We start from the raw sequence: 17,029 nt of genomic DNA on the forward strand, positions 1-17,029 counted from the left end.
CGTAGGAGCGCATCGAATACACAACTGGTTAATATAGGTTGTTTGTAACTACTTTTAACAAACTATTAGAGGGAGAGCTATTTTAAACTCGACTTTTATCGATTACAATCCTACTAGCTGTGAACAGAATATGTATTTAATGATAACACATAGCAATATCCAATTTTATCGAGTATATATTTTTTGAGATTATTTTTTCCCCCGAGCGAACAGTTTTTGCTACGGTTAGCTGTTTTTAGGATTAATCTAGCTAGCGAGGGAATGTTTCAAACGCGATTGAACACGGAGAGAATCGCTCGATTGTCATAAATTCGACATCGGGTGAGCAGCGGCGTGACGTTTATTTTACGCGAGCGCGCATCCCTCCCGTACCGTGTGGTCGACACGAAAATCGACATGTTCCGCGCGCACGGCGCACACAGACGCGACAATAAAAATAGAATGCCCGTGCAAAAGTGCCCTAAGTGTAAGCCGCTACGTTACCAATGCTCTTTCTCTCTTTCTCTCTCGCTTTCGCGAAGGAGAGTCGGCGTAAAAACGCGGCCTTGCTCGGCACGCGGTACATGCGAACTCACCCATGTGAGGCAGGGTGAGTCATTTCGAGCCACTTCGTCGAGAGAATAAGAGAGTGGGTAATGTATGTGCGCCGGTGTGCGCGAAAGTGCGCGGAGAGAAAGAAAGTAATTTGTCCTGGAAATATTCCCCGATGAACACGCGTATTTTTGCATAGATTCGAAAGTACGATATGACACAATGTAAGATATTTATGCATTTAATTAATGAGTTAGAAAACCATTTGTCAAGCACGCAAAGTATATTGCGGGAATACAAAGATCAAATTAAATAGCAATTAATCATCATTAAATGGCGTGTGTTAACTCGAGAAATTATGCAACTTAACTTTCCTCCCTTTTTTTTTAACGCACAACAAAGTTTTCTTTAATGAAGACTCCAAGATTCTGATTATACTAATTTTACAAGGCGGCAGATTTCATAAATGCAAAATCTAATAGAAATTTCCAATGTTTTTCTTCTTTCTACCGGTTCCTCGAATCGGAAGAAAAATTTGTAAATTTTTTAGACAAAATGTTGCGCGTCCTAACGCCAATTGGCATCCTCTTTCGAAGACGGAGGAAAAGACTGAAAGAAAAACGAAAGCGAGACGAATCGTCAAAGAGAGAAAGGAAGAGAGAAGAGGAAGAAGGAGGACTATCGGCATCTCTCCACTTTGTCGACCTCGAGGTCGTGGCCGACGTTCCACGTCGCTTCCGGGAGAGAAGCGCACGGTGGAAGGCGCGTAGCAAGAGGAGACTCGCTGGTACAGGACGACGAACTCTGGAGCGACAGCAATGGCAAGCTGGTTCGCGTTGCACCGTGCGTTCGAGCGCTGCATCGCCGCCGTCGCTCGTCGTCCTGCTGGTCGACGACTCGCGACTGCGCCGTTATAACTGCGGCTTGCGGTCGGAAACACGTGGGAACCCGAGGGAGAGGAGGCTCCTCCGTTCCTTTGTACGTATCAACCCGTGCGCGCGCGCGTGCATACGTGTTGGCGTTACGTGGTGTGCGCAACGTCCCGTGGGAATCCATACCCCTGCGCGAGCGAGAAAGAGGGTGAGGAGGGGAGAGAGGAGAGAGAGCCGCACAAAAGCGATCCCTCCCGACTGCGGTGCGAGCGGTCTTTCCGATAAATCCCGTCTTCCGTGTTTTTCCTCCTACGCTACCCTGGGGATGCCGTTTTGGGATGCCACGCGGAAATCGTCGTCCTTCGATCGTGAATTCTTCATCGATCGTTTAGGTCACGAGAATTAAACTGTTTCGCGGGATTTTAATTGTGGCAAAATTTGTCGGCAAATTGCTTTTTCAAAGTAATGTAATATTACATGTTTGTATTACATATTTGTAATTAATATATTATAGAAATTAATATATTAATAACGCGAATATATATATATATATATATATATATATATATATATATATATTAATAACGAATATTATTCCATTATTAATATAGTATAAAAAGTAATTTTGTACATAATTATTATTATTTTCTCATATATTCCAACAAATTTAAATATGTTTCTCAACGTAAATGAAATATTGTATTGAAATATTTATTTAAAGATAAGAATATATAATAATTATATATTAATCCTTAATCGTGATGACAATAGTGACTCGCATACAGATCGAGGCTATTTTTATTCAATCGTAACTTTCTTTTTTGTGAAAAAATATACATCTATTTTAAAAAGATTTATATTTTAGATGCTAAAAAATTCCTAATTTGAAAAAGAGATATTTTTTCTCTCTCTCTTTCAATCACTGTAGCTTCTAAATCAAAAAGAATGACGCAAACAAGTCTGTAAAAGTCATTGTCACTCGATCAAAAATACCTGGTGGTCTCGATTTCGAACAGGTACAAAACTCCTAAATTCAGAATAAACCTTACGCGACAACTTGTTGTTATTGTTGTTGCACAAAAAAAAGTTTTGCACTCGCTCGGCATATAGCGTAGGTAGGTAGGTAGGTAGGTAGGTTGTAACGAAGCGATAGACACGTCCGCGGAGGCTTCGATAAATCCCAACCGTTTTTTTTCGCCGCGCCATCGGGACCGCCCGTTTTACGAGCTAACGTGAAAAATATCGCCTTCCCCTCGGAGACTTCTTTGATCGGTTGCTCGCAATTCTAATGAGGTCTGTGGAATTTTCAATCGGCACGAATCCTTTCGGGATTCCTCGATATTGTCTCATTATATAAGAATTATATTATCCGATCGATTGCACGTGTACAATCTCATGCGAGACAATGCTAAACGCAGAAAAAAAGAGCGAGTCGCACGTTCCGAGAGCGCATCGAGGAATCCTTTTCGTGTTTTTCTTAATTCGCTAACGAGAACGTCGGCTTCACGCAAAAATGCGAAAAATTGTTGCGCCTCGGCCAGCATTGATCGCTCGCGATAGCTTCGGACTTTAGTTGAAAAACTAGCTTACGCCAGAGAGGCAGTTTGGACTTTTTACATCGGACTTTTTGAAACATGTCCGACAGCATCAAACTAAGAATAAAAAGAATAATAGCGCAAATACCGTTTTCAATGATAGAGGAAAAATAATCGGAATAAAAAAATCCATTTGGAGAAAATGCGAATTTTTGGGATTTAATAATCGCCAAGTTGACGAAAAGTTAATCTGTAAAAAATACAAAATTACAAAAATCGCACAAAAACAACATTGTATCTAATCGCAAGCGAGTCTTTTGCATTTTCCATTTTTCAAAAATATTATTTAATATATCTTATTTGTTGTGATCATGTAAATTTTATTGCAAAGTAAAATTATCATTTGCAAAGACGATTGAATTAGTCGACGATCTAATACCGATTTCCTGGCACACTTTTTCCGTCCGCGACGTAACGAGAGCGATCAATCAATGTTAACGTGACACAAACGGCCACGCGCATAATCTACGATTCGTCTTTCCCAGAAAATATTCCGAGAGCGAAATGACTGGGGCTTCGTGGGTATGAAAGTTTGAAAAGCTGGCCGCACTTAGACAACTATTCCGCGTGCTAGTTTCTCCACGTGGCCTCCACCTCCTCCCGCTACAAGCTTTAATCCCTATAACGTAGGAGATGGAGGAAAGACTTTAGTACACGTGCGGAACTCGTGGAGCACTCGAAACGATCCTGTGCTCTTAGCTTGTACTACATCGAGACGGAGGAAAAATGCGGCTAGCATAACCGCCCAGTTAAAATCTTATTGTTATACGGTAGCCGTAGTACGCGTGCGAGAGATATTTCAAAAAGTTACGTTTAGTTTAATGCTCGAAATACGTGATCTTGTAACAAACATTCGTGCGAAAGATAATAATTTCGAGATATTTAATTGAGATTGTGGGAAAAAATTGCTTTACGTTTGACGGGGGAATATTTGAGAGAGAAAAAGTGAATAAACAACAATAACGGCATGAAAATAAGCAAGTATTACGAAGCATTGAAAAAACGTTTAATAAATAAAAATTATACGTGCCAAGTACGTAAGCACCGAGCGTAACTTTGAGTTTAAATAAAGCGTGCTAAAATGAAAAAATGTTTATAAAATCTGTCTTCTCCGTTGAAATTTCTCTAAAACTTGTTAAGCGTAACTATCGAGATATACACGTATGATCGTAAGCGGCGTTGAATCCAGATCAAACGAATTTCATCGGCATGCACGTCACACGATATATTATGCCATTATGCGCCGCCGTGTCCGTATGATTACACGAACAAGACATTATCCGATGCGTTTGTAATTGTTAATCAGCTGATTTAAATGCGATTCCTGAAGTTGTAGGCGCGAGAGAAACTGGCAAGAGACAAATGATCGCCCAAGTTCCGCCATTTGTCAAGAACGTAAGCGGAATGAACGCGATTGACCCGAGATTCCCGATTACCCGATAATGAGGAGAGAATCCGTCATTTAACGGACGCCGATTAACTCTCGCCCGTTCGTTCGCCTTGCATTTTCGCGTAGACGTATCGTCAATCCGCGCATATTTAATAGAAACGACTGACGCTCATCGACCTGTCAATAATATCAAAATTGTGTACCGCGGTATTCCGCGAGTTGGCTACAAACGTAATTATTGGAATAAATTTGCATGACTAGAATCGGGTCGTTCCATCTCTCGATAGGTTTATTCCATCGGTGAGCCAATCACGGGACACGCTTCCAATGGAAATACGTTCTAATTGGTACAATAGGACAGACTCGGCTGTCATGAAGTTTATAAACTTTCCGCGTCCGCGCCGCCTATATTAATTCCCATAGAATATTTTCAATTATCCCGCATTCCCTTACTCGTCATTATTTCATCAAAAAGAGGGGAAATATTACAAATGTAAATATAATGCTTTTTACAATAAGGTAAATTCTCTAATATTACAAAGATATAATTAATTTATTATTACACGTCGCATTTATCTCGTTGAATATTTTACAAATACTCTCTCGCGTGCCTTTAATTTCTTTACATTTTAAATCATCGTTACGAAATAAAACTCTTTTTTCATCGTACGATTAAATGAGAAATTTATAACCGTCGCCATATTGGCAAATTTAAAACCATCGATGCGCGTAATAATCATCCTCAAATATCTGCCTCGCAACCTACTTTTGAAAAAGTCGCAAGCCCTCGATCGCGAAAGGCGACCCGGAGAAAGCGGCTTTTCGTAATAATATTTCGCAAATCGAGCGGATTCGAAAGCGGAAAGAAGCTTCGCTCTTGTCGATCGGACGGGAAAAAGCGGAATGAAGATGTAGAGCCTCGTGAATCGCTCCGCCGTGACCCCGAGCACGCCGGGAGGATTAATCCTCGCTGGATGATCGCGCGCACGGCACGCGGGACCCAACAACGAGGCGCTTCGACCCGCTCTCTCGGAACTGGTTTCCGAAATGATCCCGGCTCGACCCACACACAACGTTGCGACGAGGACCGTCTCGCGATGACGCGACGGCCGTTCCTCGCGCGCGAAGAAACGAGTCCCTCTCGTCTCGGGCCTAGCCGCCGAATCGGTACGTGATTCGCGTACGTCCATCGCCCGCCATCATTTCGCGGATAAGACGCGCCGAATAAATCCGACTTGTAGAGCGGAAACGACGTTACCGGACCCCACGTTGCTGTAACGGAATATCGATTACTTTCCGGCTCCCGAAATCCCAACAGTGCGTGACGCATGCACACACACATATCGCGTACTTATTTTTAAAGTACTGTCATCTAATTAAAAATTAGAGTTATCTTCGTATTTTGAAGCGATGAATTAACGCAAACACCACTGTTATTTAATATTCGACTGGATCATTTCTCGAATCGAGAGATTAATCCTCTCTGTAGAAATTTACGACAATGCTTCTAAATTCGAAATTAGCAATTGAGTGGCCTTTCCCAAAATCGTGCGAATATGAACCAGCGGTATATAAAAGAAATATACGTCGGATTTCTCGGTTAATAACCGCACGATGCAAAGTTTCAGATCAAATACGCTCGCGCACCGAATAACGGTATCGGCATTATTAGTCCGGAACAGAAAATAGCCGGATCCGAGGAAAATGACGAGTAGAGACGCTCGAGTAGAAGCGCTGCAGTTGAAAACAATATTCGATCCAAGTTCAAGGGGAAACGCATCGAAAATCACTCCTCGCGCCCACCAATCTTGTGTAAGAATAATTGCGCGTTCGTATAATTTATACCAGAGTCAGTGTCTCTGAAATTTATGCGCAAAGGTGGGTACAAACGATGGCGATGGCGACTGCCGCTCACGATCGCCTTGAAAATGAATGCGCGCGTCCTCGCCTCGCTCCGAGGAAAAGTGCATCCAAACACGAAAGCCGAGGCTGACTTTTCAAAGTTCCCTACGCGCGTCGCTCGAAGGGCTTATCCGACGAACGGCCTGAACGACGAGCCACGCGACGTACCTTTCAAGGTGAGCGGGATTCGTCTTCCGAAAAAAAACATGGACGAATGGACCGGCGGAGGTCTCTCACTCTCTTCCCGTCTGTGTGCTTCATGTAGCCCCAACGTCTACGCGTACAAAGTTTTTATCATCGCGCCGAGTGTAAGATTTTTGCATCGCGCGATAAGTAACGCGGTCCTTTCGATGAACGGAGAATGGAAAAATTATATTTCCGCACGATACTACTGTTTATTTTAATTTCGACAGTTATGGTTCGTATGCTTTCGGATTTCATAATTTTACACTTAATTTCTGATTTAATTTCGGCTGAAATACAACGCTGGGCGATGCGATTTAAAGTTCCGATTGCATTGTTAATGCGACAGCCGTTATCTCGACGGTCGAGATCGCCCGTCCGGTAAAAAGAAAAAGTTCTTCGAGAACCTACCGCCAAGTCTTTCACGGTGCAGCAATTGTGAATTGTGATATGTTAAAATGATATGTGTGTAGACAGGAAGAAGGGGAGATACCTGCCTCCATTTCGTTGTTACACGTAAAAGCGAAGAACAATAAGAGAAGCGTATATAAATAGATGTGCGTGTTATGCGTCTCGCTCTCAAGTGAAAATACAATTATTTAACTAACTTCCTTTACTTATATCTCCGTTTCCTAACTATATAAGCGTGTACTGTATATATTTGAAAATATACTTACAAGCTTCTAATTAAATGGTTAATAATCGTTGCATCGTAAATTTCATTCGGGATAATAAATTCAATGATTCCGCTGCTGATATATATTTTTTAAAAGAATTGAAATTACTTTATAAACTGCTGAAAAAAAAGAGGCTAAATAATTTCCACGATTATCCACGACTATCTACGCATTTGCCAAGTTCAAAATTAATTACAAAGTCCGCAAAAAGGCGCGAGTGGATCGTAAATATCACAAAACGATTATCTCCAGCGTCGTGCTCGAAAGGAAAAATGGGGAGAAAAAGCAAGAAAAAAACAAAAAAAAACGATCGAAGCAACTTTCGAAGACGTTCGAAAGAGATTCGCAACCGGACCAGATCCAACGCGAGCAACCCGGTTGTAGAGCGCGAACTGGTCAAACGACATTTTCCACGTTGCAAGGTGCCTGCAATTTCTACCGGAGAGATGCATCCCGCCGATGCTTCGGCGGTAAACTCAAACTACGATTGACTTTGAGTTCGCTCGAAACTTGGTTGCACCGTGTAGCGCGCGTAGCTAAGTTGTCTCACAGAAGTCGAGAGAGAAGATGCCCGAGAAGAAAAGAGAGAAAGAGAAAGAGAAAGAGAGAGAGAGACGCGATAATGTCGAAGGATAGAGGTAGGTTGGGACGAGATGGAAGCGACGAGAGAGCGGAGGAGGAAGAGGCCGAGTTGGAGGTGTGGAGGAGAAGAAGACGAGAACGCGAAGAGAAGACGAGAGGCGAGGGAGGAAGATCCGAGGAGGCGGCCTTGAGAACACGGACCACGGAGAGACCAGTGCGGAGGCAAAGTGCGAGAAGGAGAAGAAGGGAAGACGGAGACAGAAACGGAGAGAGAAAGAGACAGAGAGGGAGGGAAAGAGAGAGAGAATCAGAGATGGGAGAGACCAGCCGAGCCAACTCCAACGCGAACGAACTGCTTCACTGGCAAATCATTCGTGGTTCTCATCTCGCGTCACGATTCTTTTCGAAATCGAGTCGCGAGATGGGAACGAAACGGAGAGATCCTCGAGTCATCGCCGAAATCATCGAGTCATGTTTCGAGATCTACAGGGCGTCCCGATGCTGCGCGCGAATCTCTCTCTTTTCTTCCCCCCCTCCCCTCCTCTGAGTATCACAAAGGGACGGGATCGAATCAGATGTGACGAACGATACGCTTGGACACTGTTGATCTGGACGTGCCCCGGCAGATTCTTGACATTTTAAAATCTCGCGTACATCGCAAAGCGCGGGACACGTTATGCAATCACGATGATGCAAGAACGATGACGACAAGGCAAACGCGCGTCGATGCAAGTCGATGTACGTCCTGTTGAATGCGCGAGAAACGATTTAGACTACTATGACTCTTGCGTTATATAGCAAATTTGTCAGACAGCCAACGGGCGCGATAGGTTACAAATTATATCGGATATATTTTTAATCCTCATTTTTTTGCCAACATTCGATTAAATTCAATTCCACCGTGATTCACTCGTCTTTTGTCAATTTATAAAATTATAGAATCGTAGGAAAAAGCAAAGAGCAAACAAGACTATAATTAAAGCTGCTGGTTTTTTGTCTTCTCTAAAAGAAAAAGAGGCTTCCGCCGGCGACTTTGCGCCGCGCATTGACTTGATATTTTCGCGATGAGAACCGCTGGAACGTAACAGAGCGCGCGCTCTCGACGCAGGTAGGTCGCTTGAACCCACAGCTCTCTACGGAATATACAGTCGCTTGGCGAGGTTCGCGAGGTCGCGTGCGCTGCATTTGGATAGGCAGCGCTAATCTCATTATTTATAGCTCGCTGTTTGATTTGCCGATCGTCCGTTATTTCCGCGCGACACCTACGACACCCACGAAACTCGACGTCCCGATGAGCCACCTCCGGTCTCGATCCTCGATGGTCAAAATTCGCGTCATCTTTATAATACCTAAAGAAAGCCCGACAGCTTTCAAAGTTCCCATAATTATTTCAAACGTTACGTTGATCGATACGAATACGAGATGCGCTATTAATCCCCGACTCTGAGAAGAAGGAGAGAACGACAAGAGTAATAACCGCATTTATTTATACTCCAAAGTCGACCGTGTAACTCTTTTCCTCGACGAGGAATGTTTTTCTTTCCGAACCATTAAATATAAAGTTCTTCCTGTATTCGTAATACGAGAATATTTAAAATATTGAAAATATACGTTGGAGCGATGAAAGGAGCGGGCATAAGTGCTTCCTTATTTATGGGCAGAGGGCTCGAAATAGCGGCGCGTATAAAAATAAGCCGTTCAAATTGTCGTGACAGTATCCGTCGTTAAACAGTCACGGGCTCGTTTGTCGCTTCTTTCGTAGCGTCGCATCGCGACGAGCGCGACGAGGACGAGGTGACGATGTTAATCGCCCGCGAGCCGGAGACAGGTCGTTAGGCGCGCGTTTCGCCGGGCGCGGCGGCCGGGATAAACTCCGTTGCCGAAATGCTGAATGAACGAGCGAATGAATAAACGGCGCTTTGTCGTAACGTTTCGTGCGGGCTAACGAAGCCGCTCGAAACGTGACGCGCGCACGCGCCCTCGACGCTGCGCGCTATTTTATAAATAAGCGCGACCGCCGCCGTTAAGAGCGAGACAAAAGAGAAGCTGTCACGCCGAGTTAATCAATGTTTAGTTTCTGGCCCAATTGTCAAACTCCCGCGTGTCAAAGAGAATGCCAACATTTTCGCAACGCCGCGTCCCGTACAAACTGTGTCAAACTCGTCCAAAAGTATTCCTCGACGCGGGAATATATTCTTTGGCTTATTTACGCGAGGCCTGCAGCTCGTAAATTACAGGGAACGAAGACAAACGCGCTCGCGGGAACATTGCGCGATTAACGTTAAATTGATAAAAATAATGTATATTATTTCAAGTACGATTAATTGGAATGATTAAAACGGGAAGAGAAGGTACACGCAACGTAAAGGATCGAAAGTCGTGTAATATCCGATGAATAATATCGAGCGTATCGTTGAGCAGAGATCTCGGCAGACTTCCAGCGATGCCGATCGTACAACTCGAGGGAAAGAGGTCCTTTGCCTCGACGACACCCGATAGCAGATCCCTGAACGCCTGGAGATAAGGGATGTTTACACTGACTTCCGAGAAATCCAGCCTACGTGTAAACACGCGCCGCCGCTGCAGTGATTCGTGAGAGATCTTCTTTAAGTGGGTGTAATCGAGGAACCTCTCGAGGCAACCTGACCCATAAAACTTAACGGGCCCGACGTACGTGCGTATAGATTGACTATCGAGTATCGAGTCAGATAAGGGAGTAAATGAACGGGTCGGGTAAATCAAAGGAATCTTTCTCGTAAAACGCCATTGACGTCGGCGCACGTGAGAGTAGCCTATCGTCGCTTCGCGCGAGATGATTATGCGGCTTGAAATTATAATCGCTCGGCAAACGTCGATTCGCGAGAGATCCGATCGGCTGAGAGAGCGAGCGCAAATTTTACGAGAGACGCAACCATATTAATTTTGACGAAAATATTTATACTAATGTGCCAAAATTATTCCATTAACTTTTTCAAAAAATCATAGAAAACGCACAGGAAAATTAATTATGAACCGCCAATATTCGCACAAAAATATACTATAAAACATTTCATTTAATTAATGCAGATTTTTAATTTTTGATACGTTTAAGAAATTCATAACGCTGGCAGAAATTTTGAACATGGCTGTGTTAATTAAATTAAAACTAATTACCCGGCAAACCCTAGTAATTTACATTTAGCGTGCTATTACACTGAGGTTTCTAATTAAAATAAACATAGCCTCGCGTTTGCTAAGTTCAACGCGTAGCGTCAGGACGAATGCGGCCCTGCGAGAAGGAAAGCTTGACAATCGGGGGAGACGTTTGCCAAATTACACCTGTCCCAAGAGACACCTGCATCGATGTTTCTAGGTAAACCGTGACTCGAAGAGGCCTTTCTCCTCTTTATTGTATGACGCGATTGTCGTGTTCACTTTTTCTTTCCTCCCATCTTTCCTCTTTTAATCATTCTCGACGCTAATTGTACTATGATATTCGGTGTTTGATAAGATCTTGAATTTATAAATATTTCCTTTCAAAAGAGACTCCGGTCTCGAACAATATCCTCAAAATTTGTTTAACAGTCAACGTTGCTATTATTGTATAAAATAAAAATGGATTACTCGTCGATATTGCCTATTCGCGTCACAATCGATGAGACAAAAAAAATCAAATATATAATTTTTTATATACATTTTTTTTAGACTCTCAAATCAGAAATTAACCCAAAAGTGCAATCTCTTTTCATCGTGATATATAATATGTGGCTCAAGAATTTACACATACGCGCTTCGTACAAAGTTCGAACATGTTCTCCATCCATAATTGGCCGTCCAATTATACACAGAGATGAAAGCTCCTCCTGCCTCCCGTGACGGACTGTTTATTAAAAAAATTAACATCGATGTAACCGATACGAATGGTTGATTGCATGGAAATCAGTTTTGCCGGTGGGAGGAGATACACATTGCGCGCGATGTAACGTAGCAACAATAAAATCATTTCACCGGACTCGATAACTCTTTCGTTGCACCGACGACTTCCGGCGCGCGCGATCCATATGCATCATGCACGTGCGTGTGCGTGATGCGCACACGTTCCCCTCGTCGGACGGCGGAGATGCCCGCGAATGCTCGCCTTGAACCTGTCGGGCCGCGCCAAGAAGTTTCACGTGAAACTGGAACCGACGATATGGCCTGATGCGCTCTCTGCGCATGGCTCTATACACAACGACGCGATGCATCTCTCTAGCGAAACAAACTTTTCTTTTCTTTTCTTTTTTTTCACCATTTTCTCCCCCCTTTTCATGCCCTCGATTTGATCCGAGTTGACCGCCGAAAAAAAAAAGTTGCTCAACTTTTCTTTCTCATTTTGCAGAACCGACGCGATTATTGATTTTTAATTCGATGTTACAGTTTTATATCGCATTTCTAAAAATATATGTTAACGTTGGATTTTTTAGATGGATAAAATTTCAAAAATTTCTCACGCACATGTGCGCAAGAAAGTAAAATACAAAAAAAGAGTCCTTATTCTTCGGAAAATAATAAGCAAAGATGTGCACATCGATGCTTCCTGTGTTTTAACCTTTTAGCCGACTGCGGTAGTTAAACCGACCGCTAGAATGTAGAATGCTCGACGAAAATATTCTATTGTCTAGATAGAGATTGAAAATTCACTCGTAATTGTATATGACACGAAATAAAAAATTTAATAGAATTTATTAGAAAGTGCAGCTATGCTTGATTATAATTATTTTTTGATAGAATAATAACACATTTTGCTCAAAAATAATTTTATAATACCTACTATTATATTGAAAAAAAGCACAATTGCATAATCTTTTTTCAATAATGATAAAAATTTCAAAATGTTTAATGTGTCATTAATCAATCAAATTCACTCTTCTATCCAAACGGTAGTTATTTGACACTTTGCAAAAGTAAATCGTGATTTTAGAGAACATCTCTCAGACACACTATCTCTCGGATAGTCCCGTTGATTTGTATGTGCGCTAGTTACATCGCACCGACGTTTACTTTATAACACCCTGTAACTAACTAGAAATATAGTACGTGCCGCATGCTAATCCCACTCTAATCGTGCTAGCTGCTAGGAAAGACGACAGTCAACGGTGTCTCGCATGAAATGAGAAACGATTGTGTCGCAAAAACAAGAGAGGAATCACCTTGCATCGAAGAACAAAGCTGTATTATGTATTACTGTGTACGCGCTTAATTATACAAAGTACTCTACTAACTAGAATTACATCATTGTTGATATCGAATATCATAATTTCGCGCGTATCTGTAACGGGTTTTATATTCAGGGTCAATTTATATCTCACGATTACAAATACTATAGTATAACATTTGAACGATAGATGTTTCGATAAAGTAGAAATAATCTCTCTTCTGCGAAAATTTCGATTAAGCGCCATTTGTTCTCACTTGAAAATTGCACGCGCGTGTGAATATCTTTATAAATGTGACAATTCCAACGAGTTAAGATTCTTTAGATAAACTTAAAAATAAAAATACGAGACAAGACCGATTTAATCTTTAACGCCAAATTATTGCGTAATTCAGATTTGATGCGAATTTTTACGAAGGAAAGGTTTGACGCGAGGTGTACGAAACATTTCGCGCACATTAAAAGCCGCGTAGTATAAAGAAAATCGATGTGTTTCGAAACGAGGCAAGGTGCCGATTCGCTTTGTGGCAAAGCGATCAAGGTCCTTCTTATCCTACGGAGAGGCTCGCGATAAGATAAGGCCACCGACGGTGCTCGTACTTCCGATCGTGCTTTAACGTTTTGTTCGCGCTTTGGTATTTTCTTATATTCGCGGTCGCGTAATTAATTTTATTCACCTTGCATGACGCGTTCTCCTACTTTTTTTTATTTTTCTTTTTCTTTTTCTAATCATGTGCGCGCCTCGCCCGTGAATCCAACGCGATAAAGTATTTTATAGCGGTATTAATGCGAGATCGAAGCGCGAAACTATCACGACAACTCATGCTGGCTGTCACCTTCGCCATCCTAGAATATGTTTGTACACGTGCTCGAAACATTCTGCAACGATTATAAATTTGGAGAACGCAGTTAGGTCGCAGTTAAAACGTATCCGATGCGTCATCGCTCGTCTCGCGATAAAGTCGTATTCTTTTTTTCTTCTTCTTTTTTTCCGAGAAAATTTGAAACATCTTTCACTCGCGAGTATGCGTAATCTCAGTATGTAGCCGGTGCAAATATTTGAATGATGTAACATATACGTTGCGACGGTAGATTTTAGAATAAGAACGTCAAGGTTACATTTTGCGCAGATTATCGAAGCTGTTCGCTCTTCTCGCTCTCGACAACAAACGACAAACGGAAATTTATTTTTATGCAGGAAATAATGTAGCGTTATTCACATATATATACAAGAGTTTATATAACAATGACGCGTGCATACTTGTGTAACTATATTCTATTTCAGAAACTATCGCATATTTCTTTTCAAGCGTAATCACATCGTAAATAACAATTTTAATTCCGGGAAATTCTCAAAAATCTCTTATTTACGATAAAAAAATTGACGGATCAGATTTCACTCAGAAAAATAATTAAAGATTTATAAGAGAAATCTACAATACCGAAGCAGCATCTTTTAGTACGACGATGTACGTTGGATTTTCCCAAGTTATGATATTATATATTCTAAGAAACTCAGTCAAGTGTGCACTAGAGTCAAAGCAATTCAACGACGATACGTAAACGCTTTCTTATCTGCGCAACACATCGCGTCTGTAATCTTGCGAGATGATATTAGCCAAAGCGTAGCTCGTAAAAGCAAATTAGCTCAAAACATTTGCAGAGGATGTATCTTGGAGCGGTCGAAAAATATTTTAATCATCGCGCGTAGTAATCTTTTAATATTTAACATCTCCCGATTATACGTAAGACTTTTGTTAACATTGTTATCGACGCGACAGTCGCGATCGAAAATTAAAAAGCGACGATCGAGTCGAATGTTTCGCGAACGTTTAATGAAATTGTCGAGTACGTTAAGAAAGAAAGCTTTCGCTACAATTGTACGCGAGCAAAGTGGCATCGTCACCGGAGCGAATGTAGCAGGGTGGAACGCTTATGTTAATGAGCCCGCGCGATTATCAGACAAGGACGGCGAGCGCGGAGATGATGCCGTGGCGATAGAGACAGCCAGACCGGATATAAAGAAGGCCAAAGAGGAGAAGTACCGGATAATCGTCGTCATCGCACATACCGACTATCGACGTTTTTAACCCCCGACTGCTTTTCGCGAGGTGAGCCCCGGCAAAGAAAAAAGCCGCGAACAAACGTACGCGCACACCTGCACCAGAGGCGACCTCCCTCCCACCTGCGGGCACCCGAAGGTTCGAAAGATACCGCAAAGAAGACGACGACTTTCGACGCACCTGAGCGATAGATATACTTGGCGCATCTACGTATCTGATAATTATTCCTTTCGATCCAAGACTAATGCCATTTGGGCAACGAAATTTTGCCAAAGATATTTTCCGTAACAAACTGCATTTTCGCGAAAAATGGAGTTTTTTTTGTCTTATTGTATTTATACAAGTGACAGAACTTTTGGCAGATTAATTAGATTAGATTTTAATCGCTTCATTTTTTTCATTGTTATTATAAATCTAAATAATCTCGACAAATCCGCATTAAAGTTGGCGATTGATGATTAAATTATTCAAGCAATTTTGTACATTTTTGAAAAATCCATCTGTATTTCCTATTCTCCGCCGGAGCCAACTGTGCAACGGTGACCAGGAAGATCCTGGTTGTGAGGCACGATAACGGATTCTCGAAGTATACTGTTACTACGCCTGAGAGAACGTACTAGTGAGCGACTACCGGACGATTGGCACGGAACGAAGTATCGAACCGTAAAACAATTGTCTAAAAATATCCGCGACGCGAAAAAAAAAGCTCGTCAATCTGTGGATCCAGTCATGGAATAATGTCGAATCAATTGAAGACGAGAATAATCTTAATAATCAAAATTTTTCACAACGCGAAGGAATTAATAGACATTATGGAATCATGAAATATAATAAGAATTCATTTAACAGTCATTTGAAGAATATTATATAAGAATATTAAATAGTTTTAATCGACTGTATCGCGTTGAAAAATAACTACCATTGTTACAATAATCTAGCGCAAATGATTTTATATTTCATTGTCCATTTCTCGTAATTTCTTCGGCAATTGTAATTTCACATAAAATTACAAATTCCAAATTGATCCGGAAAAAGGGTAAAAAAATTGAATGCTCAATTAACGCGCGAATCTACTGACATCGTTCTCGATTAATACATATGTCAGTTGCATATTGCAAAAGACTTATTTTTTCTCGCGCTCGAGACAAGAGTAAGTACCACAAGTCACGTAAACGAAACGTGAAGATTTATCATCGATTAGAATACCATTTTGTACAAATAGCGGAATATATCGCGATTATCAGCGATACGAAGCAGTATAAGTACAGCAAAGCATAGCATAAATGGCGGCAAGAGGCGAGCTTTGCGAGAGATTCCTTCGACCACGCGATAGTTTTTCGTAAAACCTCGCGTGACTGCAAAAGTCCTTCTTCCGCTTTTTTTCCTCCAACTACCCTTCCACGCGCATTGATCCAAGAAAAAAGTTTACATACGCCTTTACACAAAGTTTTACTCCGATTCGCGAGATGCACGTGCGAGTGTTCTTTCGCGTGACAGCAAATTATTATGTCCGCTCTAACGACAAATTACTCACATGTATTAATATGCAAAGCATTTCAGAAATTTTGCACTTTTAATTAAGCAGAAGACAAAGAGAGAAAACCAATTTTAAGAAATTATATACATGTAAAATTTAATTGATAAGTGACACTATCTTAAAGCGATCTTGTGAATCGATCCTTAATTCTTAGAGATGTAAATAAAAATAATAAAGCTATATATATTTCTGGTCTAATCTAAATTTAAGTATTTTCTCTAACAAGATCTCAATTTAATAATTATTTAAAAAATTATTTAAATTTTTGTTCAATATAACAAAAAATGAAAATTTGTACAAAAATACGATATTTAATGATATTATAAAACAATAAGTTTAAATTGCTTAAAAAGTGCATAAAATCATAAAAAAAAGCAATTTTTTAGAAAACCTATATAATTTTATCATCCTTTATAGTAATCTGTAAAATTGCTTTGAAATTGCGCAAGGATGTTTTCTTTAATAATAAATGAAGACACACGTGGCTTTCTCGATACTGAACAAGATATCAACAGTGTGTTGCA

At 41.2% G+C, this 17,029-nt stretch overlaps 1 protein-coding gene across 6 annotated transcripts in view; it reads right to left on the reverse strand.

The window, feature by feature from the left end:
- Positions 1–17,029, reverse strand: part of LOC105259182 (LIM domain-binding protein 2) — a 142,026-nt gene that overhangs the window by 52,441 nt on the left and 72,556 nt on the right. The window lies entirely within an intron of this gene.

The sequence above is a fragment of the Camponotus floridanus genome, unplaced genomic scaffold, assembly GCF_003227725.1.
Source record: "Camponotus floridanus strain SB8 unplaced genomic scaffold, Cflo_v7.5 scaffold1, whole genome shotgun sequence".
NCBI classification, from domain to species: Eukaryota; Metazoa; Arthropoda; class Insecta; order Hymenoptera; family Formicidae; genus Camponotus; species Camponotus floridanus.